Genomic DNA, 6026 nt, shown 5'->3' on the forward strand with positions numbered 1-6026 from the left:
CACACACACACACACACACATCCAGAGTCAGTCTTGGCACATGACGTTATGGGTTTTCACAGACTCGCTGAAGCCCTGCATGGACTCCCACCCGCTGCTCAGGGGTGTAAACTCCTCACATTTGGGAGGCCTGAACCCAGACGGGCAATACCTGAGGGCGGGGACTCTGCCCCCTGGAGGAGCAGGACTTAATTAGTGTTTGCTGGAGGAGGGAAAGGGGGACGCGAGGGAAGCCGGGAGGGAGGGCGCGAACCCTGCCTTCAACAAGCGCGGAACCTCATTAGTTGGACAAGATACACAAACTAAAAGGAGACTTTTAAATAACAGCTCAAAAGAAGAGAGGAGCCGCCAGCAGGCCAAGGATCCATGGTGCCTCCTGGACAAAATACCCAGACGCAGGGGCCAGAGGGCCGCCGGCACTCGGCGATGAGTGTCGGGGAGGACCAGTCAGCGACAGAGGCGTCGGGCCCAGAGCCTTTCAGGAAGAAGTTGCCAAGGTGGACAGGGTGTTCCTCACACCAGCCTTGTTTACTCTCCAGGGCGGCGGGGGCAGGACAGATGGCCTGGGAGCTGCTGGGATCCTCAGGTCCTGCCTGCTCTCCCTCCTCCTGGCACAGCCACCAGTACCCCCAGTCTCCCTTTCCCACCTTCCATTCATCCCTCAGCCCCCCATATTCAGGCTTCTGTCCCACCTCCCACTTCCAGAACTGCCCTTGTTAAGGTCAGCAGTCCAGGGGGACTGCTCATCTGCATTTGCCCAGGATGCTCAATTCTAGAACTGGGAGAGTCCCGGGCAAACTGGGACAGTTGGTCCCCCTACCAATGGCTTCCTCGTCGCCAGACGCCATGATGCCTCTCAGTCCTTAACCATCTTGACCCCCAGGCTCCTCCTGATGCCTCTTTCCTTCTTGTCACCGTCTCCTCTCCTGGCGCCTGTCCTAACTTCCAGCCTGCTCATTCTCGTCTTCCTCTATCAGCTCCGTTTCCTCTGCTAGTTTGGTTCTGCCATTTTGCTCTCCAGCCCTATTTTATGCTAGGTACTGAGGATCCAAAACCTAAAGATGTGGTCTCTGGCCTCAGGAAACTCACAGCCCAGGAAAGAAGACAGACACGGAGCCCCCGTGTATCAGGAGACCTGCAACGAGAGAAGTAGTAGACAGAACAGAAGTGCTGCAGACTGCGGAGTGATCACAGCTGCCTGGACAGCAGTGAGGACCCTGTCAAGGAGGTGGTGACTCCTGAACTGGGCTTTAAGAACGAATAAGCATTCACTAGGTAACAGGTGAAGGGGGAAGCCTCTCTCGTGGAGGGAACAACACATGCTAAGTCATTGAAGCCGTGAAATACAGTGGTGTGTGCAAGGGAAGACAATGTAGCTTGATGTGCCCAGCCATGTACGAGTGGGGGGCAGGCAGAGGCCAGGTGACGAGGGGCCTCATTTGCCATGGCTCCCCGAGCAGGTCCATGGATGAGCTGAAAGAGGCCCGTTGCTCCCCAAATGGATGGAACACGCTGCACATGTGTGTTTTCGATTCTAGAAAGGGAGCTCCTTAGCTTTCCTCAGGATCTGAAGGAGAAGACTCACAGGCCCACTGGTGGGGAGCACGAGAAGTAGCCGGGCCGAGGAGCCTGTTGGTAGATTTTTGTTGTTAGTGAAGATCTCTCTGGTAGCTGACCGAAGGGAGGACAATGACCTATGGAAGCTGGAAGCCAGGCTACCAGTGGGGCCCTCAGGGTCTGAGCCTCAGCCCTCTTTCTTGACCCTGAGCAGACTGCCATCCCTACGGCACCTGCCTCGAGCCCCACCCACAGGTCTCCTGGACGCCGACGCGTCTGCCCGCCCACGGCTGAAGTCAGCGTCTGTGCCTGGCACACATCAGGAAACATTTTCCAGTTGAATCAAGGTCCAACTCTACAATGAACTCATAAGCTCGATTTTAGGGTGGGATTTTAGGTCTTTCTGGGGCTCGATCAGCTTTTACCCAGAAGTCTCAAAATTCTTAAGGTTTTCTGAAAAAGAATCTATAGTTCCTATGCTTATTTATTAGTTGAAAAGTAATTGCATGCTCTGAGCACATATAAGCAAACTGAGGCTCAGGGCTAAAAAATGGACCCAGAAAGCCCAGGTGAACCAGTTCCCTCTCTTCCCTCCCACCCAGCATGGGGCCCTTGCAGTGACCTGACCTCAGCAACGATGCCTGCATCCCCACCCCAGTGACTGCTCCAGTCTGTTCTCACGGGTGGGCCACTTCCCATTTTCTCTGCTCTGTGGTGGTTTTGTTGCTGTGGCAATGCAGCAACCTGAAGGTTGTGTGTGTGTGTGTGCATGTGTGTGCGTGTGTGTGTTTATGTGTGTGTGCTGGCGTGTGTGTGTGTGTGTGTGTGTGTGGTGTTTGGGAGGCACTGCTGGATGCAGGGGTGGGGTTCTAATTGGTTTGATGGTTGCCAGGGTCAACAGGGCTGTGATTGGCTGACTCTGTTTCTGTGCCCTCTCTGTGCTGGAAGCCTCTGGGGATGCAGCTGTTGCCCCAACTGAAGTCTGGAGTGGTCGTGCATAGTGTGTATGTGTGTGTGCGCGCATCTGTGTGTACACACACGCACAAGTGCACGCACGCCTGTACATTGAGCACAGTGAGGAGAGGATGCGATGCCTGGTGTAGTGATAAAGCGGAAACTCCTGTCTTTCTCCTGGAATCGCGCTGGAACCAGGTAAATGACATTTGTCTCACAATCATCCCCACTCTTCATGAATCACTGGGTGTATTCAGAGGAGGAGTAAGAACTGGCTGAGTCCAGCCAAGTCCTCGGTTCCCACTGACCAGTATACTTCTTCTTTTTTTTTTTGAGGAAGATTAGCCCTGAGCTAACTACTGCCAGTCCTCCTCTTTTTTTGCTGAGGAAGCCTGGCTCTGAGCTAACATCCATGCCCATCTTCCTCACTTTGTATGTGGGACGCCTACCACAGCATGGCGTGCCAAGCGGTACCATGTCCACACCCTGGATCCGAACTGGTGAACCCCAGGCCGCCGAGAAGCGGAACACGCGCACTTAACTGCTGCACCACCAGGCTGTCCCCAAGACCGGTACACTTCTAAGGAGCTAGGCCACAGGCGGTCGGTCCCTGGGCTCAGGTCTCTGCTGCCATTCTCCCTCTTCCCTGTCAAGGACACACAGGCTCTTGGGGAGAGCTCCTCTCTGTTCTTAGTTTCCCATTTCTCCTGTCTCCACTTGTCTCCCAGAACCCTAAGAAGGGCCCTCTGGCCCAACCCCAATGATCTCATGCACAAACAGGTCTCTGTGCAGTTCACCAAGCAATTTCACATCACACTCGTTGAATCCTCCTGGGAGGCAGGCATTCACATTATGCCCATTCTGCAGAGGAGGAAAATTGAGGCCTGGATGAACAAAATGCCTCCTGCACCTTGGGGGCAGAGTCAGGCCTCCGGGCCTCCCAGGTGTCCCCGCAGTGCTTTCAGAGACTGTGCCTGCGTGAGTGGCTGCATGAGGGCCAGAAGGGAGGAGAGCCTGTGGCAGTGTGCAGAAAGGAGATTCTCTGTTGGCTGAACTCTCCCTGTCTGGATGCTGCGCCTCCCAGGGGAAAGTGGGGCGGGCTTGAACTTTGGTTTTTCAGAAGCTATTTGAATGCACTGCCCACACAGTCTGTGAGGGAGAGCTGTTTCCAGCCTCCCCACTCAGCCCTCAGGCGCCCAGGGACGGCTGTCCTATCTGCAGAGCAGTGGCGTGTCCCCAGCAGCAGGGAGGAGAGACAGGATCAGAGTGGAGAGTGGGCTGGGCTGCTGCTGGGGACCACGATTGTCATGCTGCCCTGGCCTGCCCGCATGCAGTGCTAGGGCCACCAGGGCCTCCCAGGAATGCCACAGACCCTGTAGGCTACAGAGGGGAGGGGCCTGCAGGGCCTACAGAGGAGGGACCCCAGGAACGGGGTGCCAGGGGAAACCCCTCCGCCAAGAGCCTCTTGTCTGACCCCCTGCAAGGAGACAGTTACTGGCTGCAGAGAAGGAAACAAGCATTGACTGGGGGCCACGAGCACATCTCACTGAACCCTCGCAACAGCCCCATGAGGGAGGGACCATTACCAACTCCACATTACAGACGGGAAAACCAGAGATGTGACAACTGCCCAAGGTCACACAGTCTAGGTGGCTTTAAAGCTCAAGGTCTTGCTTGGTGGGGCAGGAGGGCAGGAGCTCCTCCTTCGGGGAGGGCCCAGGTAGTGCTGCTTCTACTAAGCTGGGCTTGTGGAGAGATGTATGGAAAGCAAATTGGCCTGGGAGAAGGGCGGGCACAACAGAGAGTTTGGAGGGAATTTTCAGAAAGGGCAGACAGGGAGCAGAAAAATTAGGATGGTCCCTATCCAGCTAGTAAACTCTGCCCATGTGCCCAGGTCTCTTACCTAGCTCCCCCTTCTACCTGGCCCTCTGCTCATGCCCTTCCCTGGAGCTGCCCAGGTGCCACCTGCCATTCTATGGGCGCCATACAGACGCTCATCTGCGGCCCATTCCTTTCCCCCCACCCCCGAGGAGGAAGGCATTGCCTTCAAAACTGAAGATTTCAAAGATTCTGAAATGTAGTCCCATGTCAGGGGGCTAGGGGTGATGGGAGAGTCTCTGACCAGAGGGCTGATCTTACATCATTTAAGCTGTCACCTCTCCTCTGTGAAGTTGTCCCTGATTCTCTTGGGCACAGTTAAGGGATTCCTCCTCTGCCCCGGACATGTTGCCTTGCCATGTAACTGCTCTTCTGCACATCTCTCTCCCATGGATGGTGACCTGCGTGAGCACAGGCACTGAGGCTTAAATCCCAAGGATCCAGTACTGTGCCTGGCATATAGCAGGTGCTCAATAAATGTTTATTGACTGGATAAACAATGTTATTATATCTACTATTTATTGACTTCCTGTTATGAGCCAAGCCCTCTGCACAAACAGCACACAAGATCGATTTTCGTATTTTTGCTTTCCAGATTGCAAAACAAGGCTCCGAAAGTTGAAATCACTTGTCCCAGGTCACACCGCCAATGTAAGAAGGTTCTGGGGATCAAGGCATCTCTAAGGAGCTTCCAGCTTGGCCTGTCACACGGTGGTTCCAACCTCGGCACTTCACTCTCTTCTTATCTTCTGGACTCAAACAGCCGCAAAGTTCCTGATCCCGTCTCCTCACTGTCTCTCAAGTAAGCCCCTCTTGTCCTCCGTGCTGCCCGTGCTCTTGTCTAAGCCTGCATCATTTTTCACCAGGATTGGCCTCCAAACTGGGCTTCCCATCTCCAGATTTGCCCCACCATCCATCCTCCACTTGACTGCCAGCGGGATGGTCCTAAATCACACACCTGGTGGTATCTCTTTCCTCCAAAATGCTCCACGTTGCCCCATATTTTCAGGATGGGGTCCTGGCTGGTGAGCCACGGCACATGTGGAAGGGTTTTCAGAACCCGGCAACTGCCTCCCTTTACCACGTCGCCTCCAGCCCCACCGACTCTGAGCTCCGGCCTACAGAATGGGCGGCCATATTCTCTCAACCTTGCACTTTGCACATGATGTTATCCCTTCTGGAAAAACAGAAAAACCCATCCTCCCCGCCCTGTCGTTTCATCCAGATTGCAGAGGCCAGGCCCACTGGCAAGGCAGAGGACACAGACCTCCATCTTCGGGGCCCATCAGATCCAAGGAGCGCCCTCAGGGGGAAGGAGGGCTGGGAGGGGCCCAGGTGTGGCCATGGTGCCCTTCACCCCAACTCAGGTTTCCTTTGATCCCTGAAGTCAGATGGTGTGGGTGAAGTGGCCATTGGCCTGGAGCCTAATTGCAGCTTGCCACTAATTCCTTGTGGGCCTTTGGGTCGGTCCAATGTCCTTAGTGGCCTCAGTCTCCCCTTCAGTAAAATGAAAGCTGGGCTAGCACTAGCTACTCTGAAAGGCTTCTTGGATGATTGTCAGTCGGCCTGAGGGGTTTAACTCCAAAAGGACGAACTGAATTACCCTTCAGGGTAGGGAGTGGAGGTGATGGCTAGTA

This window comes from Equus quagga, chromosome 13, assembly GCF_021613505.1.
Source record: "Equus quagga isolate Etosha38 chromosome 13, UCLA_HA_Equagga_1.0, whole genome shotgun sequence".
Lineage (NCBI taxonomy): Eukaryota > Metazoa > Chordata > Mammalia > Perissodactyla > Equidae > Equus > Equus quagga.